The sequence below is a fragment of the Gambusia affinis genome, linkage group LG04 (assembly GCF_019740435.1).
Source record: "Gambusia affinis linkage group LG04, SWU_Gaff_1.0, whole genome shotgun sequence".
Lineage (NCBI taxonomy): Eukaryota > Metazoa > Chordata > Actinopteri > Cyprinodontiformes > Poeciliidae > Gambusia > Gambusia affinis.
Window position 1 is genome coordinate 10,406,888 of NC_057871.1, and position 21,756 is coordinate 10,428,643.

General features: G+C 37.7%; 1 protein-coding gene across 4 annotated transcripts in view; it reads left to right on the plus strand.

The window, feature by feature from the left end:
- Positions 1-9,118: 9,118 nt before the first annotated feature.
- The window catches only part of LOC122829068 (activating transcription factor 7 interacting protein), a 36,619-nt gene continuing 23,981 nt past the window's right edge, over positions 9,119-21,756 (plus strand). For 2 of the 4 annotated variants that reach the window (XM_044113289.1, XM_044113293.1), the window contains exon 1: positions 9,119-9,781. The gene's annotated coding sequence lies outside the window, so the exon portion shown is untranslated. Of the gene's footprint in view, positions 9,792-21,756 lie in introns of all 4 variants that reach the window. The other 2 variants (XM_044113290.1, XM_044113291.1) reach the window with 2 other exon arrangements.

The window sequence follows — 21,756 nt, forward strand, 5'->3', positions numbered from 1 at the left end:
CCTTAAAGACTCCACATTCAGCATTCATTACAACATTTCTCCTTTAAGACATTTACAAACATTCTTTTAATTTTCTTTCAGTGTCGGACTGAGTAATAGTTCATATAACAATAATTTCTCCAGATGCACAGTTCCACCAGGTGTTTGCTAATGGCTTCTGCCGCTACTCTAGATCATAACACAGCCTCTTTAAATAGAACCTTATTGAGAACATGAAGGAGGCTAAACATGGCAAAAAGAATCACATCATGCCCCGATCCGCAGAATTTCAAGAACAGATGTCAAACAAGTTCTTTGTCAACCATCAGTTTAAAAAGGGTCACAAAGTGGCTTTAAGACTCCAGCAAACCACAGTGAGAACTTTCATCTGCAAATGGACATAATATGGAAGAGTGGTCAATCTTCCCAAGAGTGGAACAAAAACTTCCCCAGGAGTGCATCACAGACTCATGCAGGAGGTTACCATAAAATTGAAAACAACATCTAAGATACAACAGAACATCATTTGTCTCACTTAAGGTCAGTATTCAATAAGAGAGGCACTGGAGGGAAACTGTATTCATTGCACAGCTCTATGAAAAATGATACTTCTAAGCTCATGTCTCAAAAAGCACCCAGGTGATCCTCAAGACTTGGAAGGCTTGGACCAAGGATATAATGCATGTATTTATATTTTGAGTAAAACACAGTATTTCAGAAACATGACACAGTCAAACATGGTGAAGCTAAGTTAAACATGTTCACTGTCTTTTTGGTTGTCTTTATTCTTTTTGATGGCTGTACTATTGCAACAGAGTCTCCTGAGTGTCAGTAGGACTCTTAGGAACTTACTTTGAACTTACTTTGACCAGCAGGGATGTATGTGCACATGAAGAAATGAACCCTTTGGTGAACCAGCTGACTTAAAGGTTTCAAAGACTTATAGATCTTTATCACATGACTAACCAGACATTGAAGAGGTGCTCTGCATTATTGGCTAAATTCTGGTGATGCTGGTATGAAGAAAAAGTGTGTACTTAGTGTGACTTAGGTTAGTGTGTACTTGGCCAGTAGGTGTCCGTGGATAGAGTGATACAGTGCAGTCAAGTGGAGAGACTTATATTAAGGTTTACCAACAATACACACACATATACAAGAAAACAGGTTTTGATTAGCTGTCAGCTGCATTGAAAACTGTTTGAGGCGTCTAGAACGGTTTTCTTTCCTGCCAACCTGTATTTTAATTCCAGCAGCCTCAGGAGTCCCATTGGGCAAATAATCTGCAGTTTTGCACACACACCACAATTATCATCAGTCTGCTTGTTGTTTGCTTAGCCTTAACTCTTTTCCTCCAGAAGATGTCTAAAATCCATCTGCAATTAACAGACCTCCAAGACTCATTAATTGTACACTCAGGTATTTGCACTTCTGGGTTTCTTTGGTTCCTTGTCTGATTCTCCTATTTACTGCTAATCTCCTGTTGTATCTCTGTTCTCGTTTGATTGTCTTTAGGTTTGTTTGTTTTGGGGGTTTTTTTTGGAAGGGGAGGGGGGGCGGAGAGCAGGGTTGCCTTATTGTGTTTGAAGCTTTGGTTACTAAAGCTTTTCTGCATCATATCTGCTTGCTTTCTATCTTCTTTGAGTCATTCAAAGTTTATAAAAAGATCCAATTGCAATTAGAGTTCAGAGCTGTTCTGGTTGACAGAAATTTTCTTCGTTTAGGCCCTGCCCTGAGTAGCAGTTCTTTTGAACCTGAGGAGAACTCCTCCCTAACTCATCAACCTGAAATTGCTCTGATTGCTGTCTGCAGACACACCTGATTTAAGCTGATGAGTAATTGGCAATAGTTCCTCTGCAGAACAAGATTACAAGCTGTGGAGATAATTCCTTTCTTTGAGAGTCTTTGGAGAAGAGAAATATCTAAAATATGCAGTATATGCTTCAGAGAACAGGGCTAGGAAACAACATAAATCGTTGGAATGTTTGATTTGATAAAATAAGTGAATAGGTCACCTCATACTTTGAAACAGTAACTTTATATTGTTACTTGGCGCCTTTGGTTGTGGGGTTAGTTTTGTACAGTCCCACAGCACATTGAAAATGACTTGTTTTAGAACCATTTTATGCTATAGCTATGCATGATTTAACTTTTCAGTCAGTATATTATCAGGCAGCAGTCAGCACAGCATGAGTTTAGAAGCAGGAAAGTTTCCTGACAGATAAGCTAAGCTAAAAGCTATTCACGCGCCATTATACCCAGTTCTTTACCACGACAAAGAACTTTAAATGTCAGTTCTGGCCAATTCAAGTGAATGCACAGATGACTTTTATTACCTTGGGATTCTTTTTAATTTTTGCTTTCACGTTAGTAGAACAGTAACAATGAATCACCTATTTTGCTATGTTCTATGGCATGGAGGTACCTGGAGCGACTGTGGATCAGCAGAAAGAATAGTAATCTAGCAATGTGAAAGTTGGGGAGTGAATCCCAGCTTTCCTATCACATGTTGATTTGTCCCTGGCAAAGGTATTTAACCCCAAGTTGCCTACTGGTTTGTGCATCAGTTGCACGCAGTGGTGTAGCAAGGTTTTAAAAGGTGCAGGGTATGTGAATTGACAGAGAAGGGATTGTCCCTAACACAAAGTTGCAACACATTTAAAGTCATATTCATATTGCTTCTAAGCGTTGATCATCTCCTTCAAATGATGAAAAATTTTTGCTTTGGAGCCCAAAAAAAAGACTGACGATCCACCTTGACCTTGTCTTTGATGGAATTCAGGCATGCACAGCTTTGTATTTCTTGAGTGTCTAATCAAAATGTCTGTTGGACAAAAGCCCTATTGTTCCTTGAAACTCCCTCCAATATACCTGTTCCTTATTCAGTGATACAGAAAAGAAAACACTACACACTTGCAGGATATTTAAAACTGGTGGAGTCCTGAAATTCAACATTTCACTGTGCAATATCATCATAAGTGATATTAGTTGTTTGGCTTTACCTCAGAGCATGAATTGCATTTTCTGAACCATGGACCAAGCCTGATGATGTTTTATAATAATATTAATGGGGGCTAAGTTAGCAGTTATAGTCCTAGTCGTAGTGAGATTAAGCATCCAGTTACCAGATTTCTTGCAGGCTGTTGTCAAAACGGTGAAACTTTGATAATGAATACGAACCATGACTGATGGTTCTGGTTCTACTTTGGTGGTACTTTTCGTTTGACATGCTGGTTGTGTGGTTGAGTTCTGTTTGGACCAATTAATGTAGGAGTACTACATTAATTGGCACCTCTTGATCTTGACAAAAAAAATTAAAGTACTTTCACTTACACAGCTTGCAGAAGCATTATTGGTTCAATAAGCAGTTGGAAAAATTATGATCAAGTATCTGAAGGGATTTTATTACATTTGTAAGATATAGTCACCTGTGTGGTAGACAGTTGATGGACTGACTTCCTACTGTCCTTTCAGCTGCTGACTGTTGAAGAGTTGCACAATTCCCTCCAATATCATTTACAAGACTATAGGGTTATGGAAATACTGCTCATGTTTCTTCAGAGCAGAAGTAATATTAACGTTCCCTTTTGGTTGATTCACTCAGTACAACACAGAATATGGGACATCATCCCCTCTCGTAGCCTGGTTGGAAACACCTTTAATCACGTTTTTAGGCAAATGACGTGTGATGATGGGTGGCAGGCTAAAGATTAAGGTGATGGTAAGGAGTGCTTCTAACCTCAGAAACTTGAAGTTCATCACCAAAGACAAATTATCAAAATGGCAGTGAAAACGTTGGTCAGGAAATACAATGAGGGTTTCATTGCTGTAATGCCAGTAAATATTTTTTCTACTAATTATTGAGAAGAGCGTAACAAATTTCAATAACATTGCATTGTTAATTTGAACATAAATAGAATAATTCAGAGTGGATACTTCTTTGTCACTTCATTATATTTTCTGAAATGCCTCTTTTCCAGTCATAAAAAACGTCTTGGTTGGATGAAAAATTTTAAATCTAAATTTGCTAGGAGTTTGAATAGTTATGGGCTTAACTGTATATCAGTTCAATATTCAAATTTCTCTGTTTTTAATTGCACATCTTTGAAAATGCTATGCTTCTTAAAGATTCAGACAAACCTAGTCTGCAATTACCTTTCCTTGTCAAATGGTGGCACTGTATTTCGTTTTAGTTTAAATTGATCTATTCTTTTTAAACAAAACTGAAAAAAGCTAATCTGTCCCTTTTCTTTCCCCACTTTATCCTCACAAGGTGGTGGGAAGCTGATACTTTTCTTCAGTGATCAGAGGGTGAAATTGAGGGTACGCAGGACTCCAGTTTATAAGCAGAGCTAGCAGGTCAAACGTGTATGCATACATTTACTCCTAAATGGAAATTATAGCGCTAAAATATCCCAGCATACCAGTTTATGAGGAAGCAAAAGAAAACATAAAACCTCCACACAGAGAGGCCCCAGGTGGGATTCAAGTCCAGAAAGCTTCATGCTGTATGGCAACAGTGCTAACAACTGTGCCAGTGTGCAACCAAATTAACAAGAAACAAACTAAAAACATTCCTGTAGGTGGAAATGTGCAGCCTATGTAGTTTTTAGATTTTTTTTTTTTCGCTTTCTGCACCAGTTTGTGTTCAAGGTTGGGGGATGGAAAGATGCATGTTGCCGTATGCTCCTACAATAGAGGCACGGTATGGTTAACTGGTATGGGTCTGCATCAGATTATCCCAGTATGAAACCATGCATGATTCTGCACGGCAGGAGAAAGCTTAGCCTGCTAGATAGATTGAACAGCACTTCCTTCTAACAAATGACTACTCCTCCTTTGTAGATATTAGATGCAACGTTGTAAATGGGAAGCCGCGGGACTTCGTGGATACGCTATGCAAAAATAAATGAACAAATGTTTCTGTAAGTTTTAGTTTCTTCAGTATAACGCTAGACAAGATAAACAATTATGTGGCATAATAGCCTATCATTCATTAGTATCTGGCACATGAAAAAAAGAAGATGAAAGCAAAGGGACTGCAGTATTTTATTACTTCAACGTTTTTAAACAAAATCAGAATTAGTCGCATAATACTGCATAACACAGTTGTTTATCTGTCATCACATCTAAACAACCAGAACTCAAAAAAATACCTTTGTAAGCCTATTTTATGCTTTAATTGCTTGAATCCATCTCTGTCTGAGTCCTCCAGCTATAAAATTGTGACATCAGTCAGGAGGTACAGGTATTTCTCATTCTGGTGCAAAGCTATGTTGATAACAACCCAAATTTAGTAGTGTTGGTGCAGAAATTCATGAATTTACAGTCATTCTTGCAAACCTGTTGAATAAAATCTCTAGGAAAAGATTTTGAAAAACGTAATGAGCTGAATAACAAGTTCAATTGGATGTTTCTGGTCTCTAAAGACTGGTTTCAGCTCAAGTTATAGTCTTTGTGTAATGCCACAGTAATACATTTACAAAATGAAAACGTGATTATAATGACTGGCCTATGTATTCATTTTATTTGGGGCCGTCCTTTTAAACAGATGCGAAATGTAAATATTGTTGTAGGTTTAAGCGGTGCAAGGTGAAAACAAGGGGAGATTTTCACTGCTAAAACTTCTGGATTCCAGATACACATCTTTCCCATTATACCATACAGTACAATAACAGAAAAAAATATCCAGCGCTGACAGAAAATCTAAGAAACTCTTACTTAGCGAGGATTACTTATTGAGTCTTTTCTAATTGTTTGAGGAAATGTCCTAAACAAACATTGCAAGGCATTAACTCATTAAAAAGAACATTACTCTAATTTGTGACATAAAAGGTTGCTGTTGTATTACCGATAGAAGACGTGTAGCTTATGTCTTTGCTTTTCTCTGCATCTTCATCAAGTTTTTCTTGGCCTCCACAATTGAAAGATTTTACTTTAATTTCAAGTGTCCTAACGTCGGAAAACAGATTAGCTGGCATTTTTGGGTAGGGTTAGAGCAAAATGGAAGTTGTAAAATAAATAAAAAATACCATTAGTCAAACAAAATGACTCCCAGTGAATGATCTGTTAGCATAGCAGTACCCAAAGTTTCAAGAGCCAATGCTTGTTTTTGTTCTTTCTTTTTTCATAGTTTAACAAACATGAAGGTTTGTTAGCAGGCCTCTGTAGAAGTTTCCAGCGCTGACATTAACTTCTACAGTTTCTCTATGCTGAGAAGATTATTGGACCATTTGAATGGTCTCCGGGCTGCACAGTGGCGCAGTTGGTAGAGCTGTTGCCTTACAGCAAGAAGGTCCTGGGTTCGATTCCTGGTCCGGAGTCTTTCTGCATGGAGTTTGCATGTTCTGCCTGTGCATGCGTGGGTTCTCTCCGGGTTTTACAGCTTCCTCCCACAGTCCAAAAACATGACTGTCAGGTTAATTGGTCTCTCTAAATTCTCCCTAGGTGTGAGTGTGTGTGTGAATGGTTGTTTGTCCTGTATGTCTCTGTGTTGCCCTGCGACAGACTGGCGACCTGTTCAGGGTGTACCCTGCCTCTTGCCCGGAACGTAGCTGGAGATCGGCACCAGCAACCCTCCCGACCCCATTAGGGACAAGGGTGAACAGAAAATGGATGGATGGATGGATGGTCTCCCAATCTCCCAAGTGGGAGATATTGAAAACTGCTAGGCCATTGACTCTCAAGGACTGGAGCTGGACACTCGTGAGTTAGCTAGTGCTGGTACTAAAGCTCTTGATTCCAACGGTGAAAAAAAAAGAAGGTTAGGACAGATAATGTCCAGAATAAAGATGACAGCTGTTGTAGCATCCACACAACATAAATGGTCTATTAAATTTCTGATACTGATATTTATTGTTTGCTAAGATTGTCAAATCAGTTGCTGATTAGCCTGTTCTGCTCCAATCACTTGGAGCAGATGGCCGCATAGAGACCTCCATCCTTAGCATATGAGGTGTCTGCTCTACTGCTACACCATACAGATTTTTAAAGAAATTAATAGGTATAAAAATCACAGTGAACATCAGACTTAACTTTTTGATTCCAAGATGGCTCATTCAAACTTCAAGAGTGAATTAGTTACTGAATGTGGATATAAAGTTAAGCAGAAGTGGTCAGATCCCTAAAAAGACTGACATTTAATTTTTTGAAATGTGCTATGCTAAAGATTTTAAAATGTATAGCATTATAATACTAGATGTTTGTCATTCATAAAAATGTCAACAAAGAACTTAGCCTACCTGTGATTTCTGAATTTCTTGAGTCTTCTGAGAAAATCTGGAGATGATCAAGTCCATTTGCAAACAAAAAATACCTACAAATACCAGTCTAAACTGGACTCAATAACTGGTAACACTGAAGGTATATGGGATGGAAAAATGCGTAATGGTTGCATAGACAACATAGCTAGAACTGGGATCTCATTAAATTTGAGCAAATTCTGAGCTACAAACATCCTGCATTCGCACATTATTAAATATGGTAATAAGAGTATAAATATGTACGACAGACTGGCGACCTGTCCAGGGTGAACCCCGCCTCTTGCCCGAAATGTAGCTGGAGATAGGCACCAGCAACCCTCCCGACCCCTCTAAGGGGCAAGGGTGAATAGAAAATGGATGGATGGATGGAGTAGAAATATGATACTGAAGTCATCATTTTGAAAAAATGTGTTCTTAATTTTGGTTTTTCTCCTCCTTAAACCAAAAATGGAAATACAATGAACATGGTTTAGGGGTGTCCAAACTTTTGCAACAGTATAATATTGCAATTGTTTGCTGCTTCACTCGCAACACTGAAGCATTGATAATGTCCGCTTCTTCTTGAGCGCTGACATTCAATCAGCTGCCTTATGTGTGCTCTAGCGCCCCCAGGTGGTCAAACTATTTTTAGGACTTCATTTTATATATTTTTTTATAAACCTATAAAAGCAGAAGTTAATAAAAAAACAGGACATATTTTACATCGCCATAGATAAAATATAGCAAAAATAATGTAAGCATTGAAAACATTCAATCAGCCAGGAATTGTCAGCTGAGCAAAACGATTTCATCAGGTTAAACGTACAACAGGAAGTTTTGATTTTTGCTATAACTTTTTGTTCAATTAAGCATGAACAAGAAAAAATTGCTTAATGTAGTAACGAGAACAGAGCCAAGTGTGTAATCCGTAGAAAAAGTTACCTCAACATTATTGACCTTGCTGAACTGTAGAAATGTTACACATGGCAAAATATGGAGCTTTCTGTAAGTTTAGAAGCTATATTTTACAGAACAATCTGGTTGGATTTCTTGACGCATGCAGGTGACTTTGGAGCTTTGTGGGTTTAGAAAGCTTTTGCTTTGAGGCTGGCACCTCAGATCTTGTCTGAACTGGTCTGCATGAATGTGATTGAGGAAAAAAAGCATTGGTCATTAAGAGGAGAGACTCTTTACTGATCATGGCTAATGCATGAACATGTTAAAAAAGTAATAGCTAAATCAGACTAAAGTAAGTGCAGATGTCAGTGCTACTTAGGGTGAGCAAAGAGATATTTTTTTTAATGCTTGTGATCAGAGAATCTTCGCCCTCTGCTGGGCTTTTGTGGTACTGCAGTACTTCTTTGTGCTAGTGAGTCAACAAAATGGCTGACATGTGTAACTGTGCCATGACAGATAGCAAGAAACAATCTCCTGCAGCACAAACATGACAGATATGACATTTTAAAGGTTTTGACTATTTTTTTCTTGTGGTCTTGCTTTTCTGTGGCCTCCCATGACTCAAAGTAAGGACTCAATCATCTGCTTCTTCAGCTGAAAAAAAGGTACCAACACATTTTCTCCAAAATTTTAGATTTAGTACTCTGCTTACATAAAAAATTAGGTTGCATATGTACATGTGCCTTTTACCTATCGTGTCATATAAAGCACAGTTTTGAATAACAACAATTCTGAGTAGGCAAAGCTCAACCACACTGATCAAGATATTGAGAACATGAACGCACAAGACTAATTAATCACAGTCATAGTGCTGTCATGTAAGACCTAAAACCTAATTATATCACAGGTGTAGTGAAAGTTAGTTCAGAACATTTCGGAGGTGTTGCTGGACTAGCTCCTCCTCCTTTGTTTAAATCCCTCCCCCTGGGTTTAATCCCTCCCCCTGAACCGTTTCTCTTTGTCGTGGATAAATCACACACCCCTCCCTCTCCGTGCTAATATGCAGCTCCACTGCAGTTTGTCCAAGCAGAAGTCTGCTCTGTGTGGTTGTTTCTACCATACTGCAGCTGGGTTGCTCCAGGCTGACGTTGCTGCTGCCGAGTCCTGGCGGATCTACTTCTAGGAACCGTACCCGTGACGTCCAGGAGCTTCTTCATACTTACCTTTCCGGTTTTAGGTACCGGCTTTGGGATCTCCGACGGTACAGAAAGACTACAAAGAGGAGATAAAAAGGAGGAAAAAAAGGTCGCGACGGCTGATCGACGCGAACGACTTTCCGGCGTTGCCGACCAACCCCCCTCTCCCGCCACCGACAACTGACGTCACAGCACAGCCGTTGGTTTTTTTTTTTGTTTTTTTGAGTCGTTTGTGCGAAAGGAGGAGGAGTCTATTTTTTTCCTCCAAGATAAGCAAAGAGTCGGAGTGGAGTGTGCCGACTACAGCACAGCATAGAGCTGCGGCTTTATTTACCTCGTGCAGGTGGAAACCGGTGTCCTACTGCTCCATACACACTACATCCTGTCTGCACCATTCTGCAGAGAAGCGGACACATCGAAGTCCAAACTGAAAATAACTCACCACTGGACAACAAGCAACAAGACGGGTCGGTGAGTGGAGGTACTGCATGCTAACCATGCCTCACTTTTTTTTTTTTTTTTTTTTTTTTTTTTTTTGTGAAGTCAAGAGGCTTTGTTTTTTCCTTATTGAATTTACAGTCAATAAGAAAATATTTTTTGGCTAACCATTTAAAGAGTGATCTGTAGAAGTTGTCATTAGCAGCTAGCGGTAATAAGAAATGTAAGCTAACACTGATCACAATAGCTAAAAACTTAAATATACAGTACAGACCAAAAGTTTGGATACAACTGTGTGTCCAAACTTTTGGTCTGTACTGTATATTAAAACATGTTTTTGTTATTTTTACTTTTACTGTCATTATTTAATATTTTGTTTTTAAATATATTTGCTGCATCATAAAAACGTTTTACAGTGCAGTTTCGCATTGCTCCTAGCTTTAGCGAAAAACAGCTATGAGATCCACAAATTCAATTTCGCAACTTTCCTTAAATGTTGAATTATGCAATGAAAAATCTTACTTTTTATTTGTAATCTCATAATCAAGGAAGCTGGTTCTTTTTTAAAAAATGTTGTCATGGTGTATATGTTTGTGGGCGGAGCCTATTCTAAAAAAATCAGCTGACCAGTTGTCCTAGCAACGGACACTAGACACTGTAGTCTCTTCTGTTCTTATAGCGGCACTTGTGTTTGAGTGCCGTTGCTGTATCTGACTGTAGGGGTTTACTTGTTTAATATCTGTGCTATTTGGTGTTTACATGCGTAACTCTGATGTCAATCCAGGTTCTGGCTTGATTTAGGCTTCTGTTACTTTTTGAAACATTATAACATGCTAGTTTATGCCTTTTATCTGAGATGAGCATGCAGAGATGAATATTATTGATGGATTCTCTGGTTTAAATACTTACACTGTTAACTGAAAACATATGTTGTCTCTGATATAATTGTGTCTTTGTGAAATATTTAAAGACCCACTCCTAACAAGTCAGCATGGCGGGTATGTTGTACTGATGCTAAAACAAGCAGCAACCCCAACCAGCTCACAGCACAAGTTACAGTTGAGTGAAGAGACACACAGGAGAGATTTGTGTCCATGGATTTTCTCCATATACTAGAATTAAAAAGAAAAAAAACAACTAAGGAGTTATAAAAATAAATGTTTTTTGTCCCATTATTTCCATCTGTCAATGTGTTTCTGGAGGGTTTTTTTTAAGGTTGCCCTTTTTTTCTCTTTGTACCAAAAGTAAAACTTAACAATTCACATGAATATCTTCACGTGGCAAAAAACAAATATGACTAAAATATAAGAGGAAACAATAGCAAGCCTCACTGTATATTGTCAAGGTCCCCTTTTGGCCTGAAGTGGTACAGGCCAGTAATTTTCCATGAACCACATTGCCTTGAAAAGTGGGTGTGGCCTAATCTCTATGGTAAAACTAGAGCTAGGCAGTTTTTTGCTTTTAATGTAGCGTCTCCTTATGAAGTTAGAATGATTTTTTTTTTCAGTTTTAGTTGATCTAATGTACAAATGAATGAGTACATGCTTCCCAAGGGAACAACAGAAGCATGTGATTAACAAAGCTATTGAATCACAGTAAAAGTGAGAACAGTTCAGTTCTCGCCACTGAACTCCATCATAGTTTTGGTTCTTGAAACTGGTCTAAAATTAATCTAAATTGGTCCATTTCAGATATTGTTTCACCTTTTGGAAGATGGTACAGCCCTGTTTCTTGTTTCACCTCCCCCACACCTCTGTTGCAGTGCTCACATGGTGCACTTGTATTTCATTGCAGTTTTTTACCCTGCGGAGGTGGGAGCAGTCTTTAAAGGCACCACCTACATTTTTCAAAGATGTCCATGAAGGAGTTAGTATTTCTTAGTTTGTCAGATTCATTTAGCCACTCTTTTGATACCATCAATCATGGATTTTCTACAATTGAACAGCTTCTGAAGTTAGCTGTGTTCAGCTGCCAAATAAGAATGAATCAAGATGAAAACCTTTGCTATTTAGAGTGAAATCAAAATATTAGTGTATAAACATTTATTTGTTCATTTGCAGGTATTTATTAAATAACACTGATAATTATCAAGGAGTGTATTATTTTCAGTTCATAAAGTCTTAGAGCGAGTTTCTTAGCTTTAATGAAATATGTGTTGTAATGCTTAGACCACGTATTCTATGGCCTTCATAATACGTTATGGTAAGAAGTAATATTGTTGGCTTGCTTTGTATTTCAGTGATGTATTAGATGGACAAATCAGTGTGTGTGGACCTCAGAGAGCTGTTTTTACTTTTCCCTGAATATTTTAGAAGTTTAGAAAGACTTCATTTACGCAGCACCTTTCTAGACATTATCTTAAAGTTTGTTTACATAAGACTGCCATCTGGTATTTTTAGGCCTAAACACTTGCTCTCACAAAGCTCCGCCTATTTACACAATGCTCCTCCCCTGAGCTGCAGTCTCTAGCTGAACTCCTGCCTCAGGACACTTATCACTCATTTCCAGTGTTGTGAAGTAACGAAGTACACGTACTTTGTTACCGTACTTAAGTACAATCTTTGTGTATCTGTACTTTACTTAAGTATATTTAATAATGGATACTTTCGACTTTTACTCCACTACATTTTACAGTAAGTATCTGTACTTTCTACTTACTACATTTCTACAAAACCGTCGCGTTACTCGTTACATCCAAGTCGCAATAACGTGACCAACTAATTACTGTCGTCACCCATCGCGTCCTCCCAGTCACACGCGGAGCTCCCAGACATGCGCAGTGGTTTCCACTAAGCGGGAGATGATTGTGTCTAATTGTCAGTAATAGAATTTCGCTACATAAATCATAAGATTTGGCGACATGTAAAATCAGCAGCGTTTCACTTTCACAGACGGTGGAAACTTCGTCCGACTTTTAGCGTCACTTGGAAAGCAAGCTTAAAGGAAGGTAAGCTATGTGGACGTGATGTTAGCAAAGCTAGCTGTACAGAGACACATATGGTGCATCTGCGATGACAAAACGTTGTCAGTCATTCGTTTAATTGTGTGGAAGTGTTGTTTTAGGTGTCGCATATATGGGACAACGCTGTGACCAAAATCTGCTATATAGTGATAGTGATGAACGATCCTATTCTTCTGGACGGATTTTTACTAAGTCCTATAGGACTGAAGCCTCACTGAGAGCCGTTCTTTGTTCTTGTGACGCCCTGCATACACTGCAGTAGCTATTATTATTTTATTTTATTAAAAAATAGATAGACTTATTTAATTGGCCAATAAACAAAACAAGAACGTATAACGCAGAGCTGCTCATTGCTCTTTGATTGTATTGGTAACCTGTCATGGTGGCATACAGGGTCAGAACCGTCACTGTCCTTCTGCCTGGTTACTTCTTGCTTCTTGCACCTTGGACAGTATTCATAGTTGAGCGTTGTTTACCATTGGGGCATTGCCTTAATTTCTATGTTTAATGGAGCAGACAGTTGTGGTTTCTGACATGGGTGATATGGGCGAACGTCCAGGGCGGTATCTTTTAGGGATGGTAGGAAACCACTGCGGATTGTGCCACAGAGATGGAAGCAAAGCAGAATGAAGAAGAGTTTGAATATATAATGATACTGGTTAAATTTATTTCAGCTCTCAGTATTTAATATCTAGGTGTTTTTATGGGAATGTGGATTTTTCAAATCAATTTGAGAAGCAGTTTTGAAAGGTGCACTTCATTTTATTGTGTCATGTAGCGCAGGGTGCTGGTCTTTGTCTTAACTACAACACTGCTACGTGGCTCCTTGGTTGCATGTTCTCCCTCATCCACCTTCTTTCCATCCCCTTTCTTTTGGATTTCTTTAAAAATAAATGCCATCAGTGGCAAAAACGTGAAGTTCATGCTATGTTAGAACAGGAGACAAGATGTTTCCATCCCTGAAATTATGATGCATAGAATCACAAATCTAAATCTAAACTGTCACAGAGAGTAAACACACTAAAAACATGCTTTATCTGTGGCATTGTTCATTAAAATGGCACATATTTCATGTATTAAAATTAAATATGATAGGTACGCTTAATGATATTGTATTAAAGATTAAGTAATGCATTCAAGAAGTACTTTTACTTTTAATACTTAAGTATTTTTAAAAGCCAGTACTTTTTTACTTTTACTCAAGTAAAAATGTTAATGTGGTACTTTTACTTTTACTAGAGTACATTTTTGTCCATGTATTTGTACTTTTACTTAAGTACATTTTTTTAGTACTTTCTACAACACTGCTCATTTCCACCAGACTAATGGCAGCAGCATACAAACTACTTCTAAGTCCAACACTTCTAGGACGGGTTGTACAAGGCCTAACAGAAAAACATCTTGTGATGACATGTTGAAGGTGGAGTGTCGGAAAGAGTAGTAGCTTCTTAGAAAGACAGAGGCCAATTGCGAAGTCAAATTTCTTTTAAGTTATGTTTCATATGCATAGGGTTTTTAAAATGATTGAAGTGAACATAGTTACTTGATTGTGCTATAAAATGACACATTACTGCCCTTTCAAGTAGAACACACAGTACTATACTATCCACCATTTTTTATTTTCCTTTTTACTGTTATCTCGCCGTGATTGCATAGAAGAGATCCTGGAGCAGTGTGGTTGGGGTTTCACACCTTTAGGGTACTTCATACTTCTGCAGGGGTGTTTCTGAAAAGTTTCAAAAAGTGCCGGTGATAAGAGACTGTAAACATTGGTAATGTGTAAATTAGTGGCTGAATCACAACAAAAATGTTATGGTTTCAATGAAAACCAGATCCGTTTAAAAGGAGCCTAAAGCTACCAACTACTACAAGCCACATTTATCACACACAAATAGATATAAAATTTAGGGGTTCAATGCCACCCCAAAGACAGGTTGGCTATTTGGGACAAGGTAGTTTGAATCACACGTACAATCTCACTATTGTCAGGCTACTCTTGGTAAGTAAGCTACAGCTACCCCAAGAAATGTAAGATTAGCCATTTTCTGATACCATCTCAATTGAATACAACTTTTAGGTTTATGAAAGCAATGCCATGGATTTGCTTCAACTTTGTCCTCAAGGATTTCCCTGTATTTCTACCATAAACAGTCATCTTTTGTTTACATTTGGAGCAGAGGAGACGTCACACAGTGTATAAATGAGAAGTTTCTGTGAAACAGGATTTAATAAGATTTTAAAACAAAGACAAAGAATGGAGTTGTCTTTAGGATCTTCTTTTTGCAAAGAGGAATAACTCAGTATTAAAATTCCGAGTTATTTTAATAACTTTTTTTTTTATGTGGCTCTTAATAAATTTCAATTCAAACAGAGTTCAGTTAAAATGCCATTTTACAAAGCTTAAAGAATAGGTTGTCTTGCTTCAAAACTTAGCACTTTGCTTTCAATGTCACAATTTATAATGACTTCTGTTTTAGATCAACAAAATCCCCAGCCTATAGAACAGTTTTGCAATCATGTACATGGATATGGGCAGTGATATATCCATGTACATTTTTTTTCCTTTAAGTATTTGTTGTATACAGTGAACTGCTATGCTGTTTAGGGGTGTAGCGATACAATAATCTCACAATACGATATTCTGATCGTGATAACATATATATCATGATATTTGGAAAACAATACAATTCGTTACGAGTTGATGCAGTTTTACAATTTTCTGCAAGATTTTAGAAGGACGGTGTGATTTTAGTGACATTTTGTGTTCCATAGACTTGGATTTAATTAAATGAAAACTGATTAAAAGTACCAACTACACAATATCTGACTCTGATTGGACAGAGTCTAACAGTCTACAGTTGGACAAAGTTAATCAAAGATGCAGTGAGAAAATTTATTTCTGTCATTTAATTTATGTGGATTTGACTTAAAACTCAAAGTTTCAACAGTGATCCAGGAACTGAGTGGGGAGATTATCAGCCTCTCAATATGCAAATGATTGCGCTCAAAACAGAGCGCCACTGCCTGTTGCGTGTTCATTCTTCGGGTAATCCTTTATATATAGAACAGAAACCACAAAGCTCCAATATCCAAATTTAGCATTAATTTCCTGATCTTACTCCTTTTGCTGCTACTCCGTTCTGCTTCTTTCACGGTTACTTGTGCAACTTTACTTCGTTTCTTAGCAACAAAATACAGCCCATCGTTATTTATTGAAGATTTGAGATTTCCAAAACCAAAGGAATATAATGTTGCGTTTCGTTTTTTACCTCATTCCCTTTCACATAACCAGAAAAGCCTGTTTTTGACATTTCTCTGACATTCGGAAAAAATATGGTTTACTTATTTTAGCATAACTCCGGTTTTACTTGGCCTATTAACACAATTTAAAACTGGTGTGTAGTTTATAATGTGCACTTTAAGCACAAGTTGAAAGTGAGACTGGGGGAGGCGGAGTCTTGCTGCTACGCGGTCACAAAGCAGACATATTAAAAAGACAGTATAAGCCTATGGACACTTATGGTTTAAGGTATCGATACTCGTGGATGAAAAATCGATACCTTCCGAGGAGGCAGTGGGGGATCGATAAATATTGTAGAATCGTTCTAATTATACAGCCCTAGTGCTGATTAGAAGGACAATGGAAGATCATGTGGTGCTCCTACTCTGTTTGCCACAATGGACTCCTGCTGCAGCAGATGCTGACTGCTTTGAATTGTACCACCAACTTGCTCCACAACAGCACATAGAGGTCACTGAGTTATGACTATTTACCATCGAGGATCAGGGGTCTAACATTGTTGGGTTGACTTCATCCCCTATTTCTTAAGAGATTTTAGTTGGTAAGAAACATGTACATCAAGCATAGAAAGGATTGCCTGAAATGAACAAGGTACTCAAACACTAATTTCTAAAGCCTTAATTGAAGCTCCAACTCTTTCGTGGGATCAGATTTTGGCCTCACTATTATAGTATACAACAGTTAGGGGTGCACCAATTGCAGTTTTCTGGCCGATCACCAATTACCGATCTTTTAAAAAGCCTAACTTACCGATTCCAATTTTGGCCTATACCATTTTTTTGTCTGAAATGTTGCTCATTGTATGAAGAAAGTGGTGAATTGGCAACAATGGGATGACTATTGTTAACTGTAAATGTGCAGACATGACCTGGTCAACCGGTTTGTCAGTGAAATCTCTCACGGGATAAAAAAAAAAAGCACAGTGGTTGATTTTTAGACCTTTGCCGATATTGATGACATTGGTGGATAAGATCGGCTTCATATGTAAAAATCGGCCAATCACAGATCTCCCAAAATTAAGGAAATCGCCACCGATAAATCGGTGCACTCCTAACAGAAATATATCCAATGGTCAATGTAATGTCAAAGTCGGTCTTTTATCACCTCAAAAACATTTCCAGGATTAAAGGACTAATGTCTCAGCCAGATCTAGAGAAACTCATCCATGCGTTTATCTTCAGTCGTATTGATTATTGTAACGGCGTCTTCACAAGTCTGTCCAACAAATCAATCAAACAGCTGCAGCTGATCCAGAATGCTGCTGCTCACGTTCTCACTAAAACCAGGAAGATAGAGCACATAACACCAGTTTTAAAGTCCCTCCACTGGCTCCCTGTAGCTCAAAGAATAGACTTTAAAATACTGTTGTTAGTTTATAAATCACTGAATGGTCTAGCACCACAATACATTAAAGATTTGCTGCTGTTGTATCAACCTTCCAGACCTCTCAGGTCTTCTGTTTCTGGTCTGCTCTGCATCCCCAGAACCAGAACCAAATGAGGAGAAGCGGCATTTAGCATCTATGCGCCAAAAATCTGGAACAAACTTCCAGAAAACTGTAAAACAGCTGAAACACTGACTTCCTTTAAATCTCAATTAAAAACCCATTTGTTTATAGTTGTATTTGAAACGTAATCAATTGCTAATTTATTGACGGAATCTGACTTGATGTTGTGTTTTTAATGTTGATTCTATGTTGCATTGTTTTTTTTGTGTTTGATTTGATGTAAAGCACTTTGAAATGCCTTGCTGCTGAAATGTGCTATACAAATAAAGTTTGATTGATTAATGCAAACAACCCATTTGGAATTTTATAGCAACATCATAACAAATATTTTGATGTGGACGTCAGCAAAATCAAACAAAGTACTAAAGAAACATTAGCTATTTGGCGGGACTGTTACTTGTTCAGTTTTTGTCTTTTTTTAAAAAAAAATACAATGTTAAAATCGCCAAATAATTTCTGAAATACTATACAAAATCGTTTTCTGTAGAAATATATGTGGATTAAAATAATATTGAAAAGTACAAACCATAAATGAATTTGAGTTAATAAAATTATTAATAAAAATCATAAATATTGGACACAAAAAGTAGAACAAGGCTTGTTATCAGGGCTGGTTTCAAACTGCTGTAACTTTGGGGTGGAGAATTATCTGTTACAAATGTCTCATGTCTGAAGTGTATTCTTTGACTTCAAAATGATCAGGTTTGCATTTGTGGGTATTCCACTTTTGTTGTTTTACAGTTCCTTTCTAGTGTGGTATTGCATATTTTAAGCCCCTCTCTTGGTAGCTGTGTAATTTTTTGCTGCTGCAGCAAGGCGGCTTGTCTTTTCCCCAGTAGCCAGTCAATATACTTTTGGTAATATTAGTGTTTCCAAGACTTGTTGTTTGTTGTTAGTCAGTTTTAGCCTATGCAAGAAGGTCAGAGGCAATGTGGAGGTCAGTTTCCTGCTCAAGGATTTACCTGGCCATTTCACATATGGGAAATTTTCCTTGAATTTGAACTGGCCACTTGTTTATGAATATTTGCAATAGTGCTATAGAACTCAAATGTACTCCCAAGAAAAAAAACCTTATTATTTACTGATCTGAATAAGACAAATTTCTTGTCAAGGTTAGATGAAGATTAGAAAATATAAACTTGAAAAGTTTGCAAACTCTAGACATTAGCTATACAGAGCCAGGTTACGAACGGCAAAGACAATGTCTTTGTCATCTTGTTTCCAAACAAAATAAATCAACACCTTCTAATATTTTTGGTTGCTGTAATTTTACCTTATGCTTTGACATCAGATGCCAAAGTGAACCCAAAAGCTAAAAAGGAGTCTACATAAAGATGCATTGTGTTCAGTGTGCAAGATGAGTTGGACTGTGACAGGCGACCCCCTTTGTATCCCTTTATTTTGAAATTGCCAACTAAAATCTGCAGATGTATGAAATGGCAAAAAAAACAATGTATAGAGCTCTTTTGGTTAAAAACACCAGTTTTTTTTTCACAGTAATCAGTCAAGTTCTGCAACAATGTGTGCTTCTTGTTCTTTAAGTCAGCATTGCAAAATCAGAGGTGTGGACAGATCCCTGATGGTCAGAGTGAAAAATTACATAGACTGAGCTTCCCCTAACCTCCACCTCACACATGCTCAATCAATTTGACTCTGAGACTACCTCCATTACCCACAGCTTTGACCTTCCATTTTACTCCAGTCATTTCACATATGACTCTAGACTGAGAAGGTGTCAGAAACAGGGATGGGCAATGTGGGTTTATAAGTTTACCTAGAAATTTTGTGGTGTTTATTGTAACAATGTTAAATTGGATGGTGAGTTTTTTTCAAAAGCCTACTGCAGGATTTTGTGAGACTCTGAATAATCCAATCACTATGTATAATCAATATTGGGGTCAGAACAGTACCTGTAGGAATAAATTTTCTGCAGGCGTAAAGCACTTGCACATTTGTTCAATTTACAAATCCGTGGGTATATTTCGTAGAGTTTTTTTGTTGGTTAAACAATTTGTCATGAATAACATAACTTATGTAATTTATATTTGCAAAATCTATCAAAATAAGAACAAATAACTGGTTTTATAGAACCAAACTTAGCTGTCAAGAGAACAAGAAAGCAGTGCAAACTAAAATCTTGAAAAATATCAATTCGAGATGAATTCTTTATAATAAAAGGACTAATACGACTAACCCAGAAGGGCCTCAAAAGAAGAAGAGGCTAATTGATGGTGAACAAATGTTGGAAGAGCATGTGATTTGTACTGAGAAAGTTGAGATAGCTTATCTCTTACTTGTGTTTCATGCACATGTTGAAGCTGGTCTTTAGCTGGAATGCATTCAGCCTGCTGAGGGGGAAAATGATGCTTCTTAACCTAAACCTCAATGTGAAAAAAACGTTCAAGTATATTTGTGATGGGTAACCCAACGAAAAAGAAGAGAGAACTGGTTTATAGAGATTTGTAGTTTGTTGAATCTTCTTGGAACTGCTGAGATCACAATACTGGTAGGATACTCTTGAACAATTTACAAGACGTACGATGTTCACTTCAAATAATTGGAACTACATAGTTTTAAAACCAATGTGGCTTCCAGAGTTTAGTTTGTCTACTGATGCTTGTGAAATCAAAGCTGCCTGCTCCCTCTTGAGGTGCACAACCATCCAATACAAACTCCCAAAAAAAACATAGATACCAAGCTCTATCAGTTCTGGTGTGCACTGCTGTTTCAGACCCTAACTAAACTTAAAATTGGAACATAATTTTCTGCAAAGAGGTACCTTTCTAACTAGGCATGTTTTTAGTTAAAATCTTGTCCTTTTAATGATAACTTTGCATAAAAGTGAAAAGTTATTAGTGGTGGGCACAGTCCAAGCATTGTCATTAAACCAGAGAAAAGCTCAGTCTTGTCTTGACTCAAGACAATTGTAGGAAAACATTTACTCTGTCTTTGTTTCCACACAAAGCAAGAGGTACAATAGTGTAGTATCAACAAAGTATCATCAGCATAGCACAGTAATTTGGCAAAAGATGTTTCACATCAGGAGTTTGCAGTGTTAAACCTACTAGTGGATAAAAACAAATTGTTAGAAAAACATTTTTTTCTGTTGTTTTGGATTAGTGCTGCAGTTGTTTCAGATGAGTGCTGTATGCATGACATGGTGAGATAATGTGTCATGTACACTGTCTGCATCAGGTTTTAGTCTTGTAACTAGCTCTAACATTTCTTTAGTTTGATGTTTTCTATTTCATGAAAGATTACAGACAATAAGGAAATTACATTTACATTTTCAATGCAATTGATTTTTGGACATTGTGTATAATACAAATTTCCCTAAATGTATGCCACCTATTCTAAATAAAAGATAATAAATGGGGGAAAAAGTAGTCAAATAAAATTGGCAAGTTGATCTGATTTAGAAAATGACTGTCAGGAGAAGGACGGTTTGGATGAACAAGAGACGGCCATATGCAGGTTTGTGCTTCTGTAGTCACCGTAACGGAAACCCTCTCAGCAGCGGCAGCCATTTTCTGTTACAAGCATCCACTGCAACCAATCCATCAAACTAGAAATGGAGGCAGGGAAGCATGTAGCCGAGGCTAACTTTTTAAACTAATTCATTTAGTTTAAATCAGAAGGTGTTGGCCAGCTTATCACAGAGAAAAGATCAGTGTGTGTTTCATGCAGAAGGAGAAAAGGCAGCATGGAATATTCGATTTATTTTTATAGAAAAAAAAACATAACTTCAACGTGACAAACTTTAAGCAGAATAGACAGAAATATAGCAGATTTTTAGCTACAGAGACTTAATTAAAATTTCATCCAACAGCTCAGGGCGAACGAGCTACCATTTCGAGGATAAGGGGTAGAATGTCTACCAGTTTAAGAGACCTGTAATTTACTGGGAATAAATTCATCCTAGACTCAAGCTGGTTGAATTTTAATTACAGTGTAGTTTGTTTAAACAGCTGTGAATTTGTGAGACCCCTCTACAGGTCTGTCACTCAGTTGTAAGAACACCCTTCTGTTGAAATGGTGTAGTCCATGCTTGGCAGTAAACCTCCAGCGAGGAGCAGACTGCAGGTGTGGGGGATGGGTGTTGGCGCTGTGTATCTGGCTGTGGACTTAGGCTCTGACGGTGTAGTCCTAGCTTTAGTTCTCATCAATCAGTGTGACTTAGACTGTGGACACATTCAGGGATTGTTCTTGGTGTGATAGGCTAGTTTTACAACTAGAAA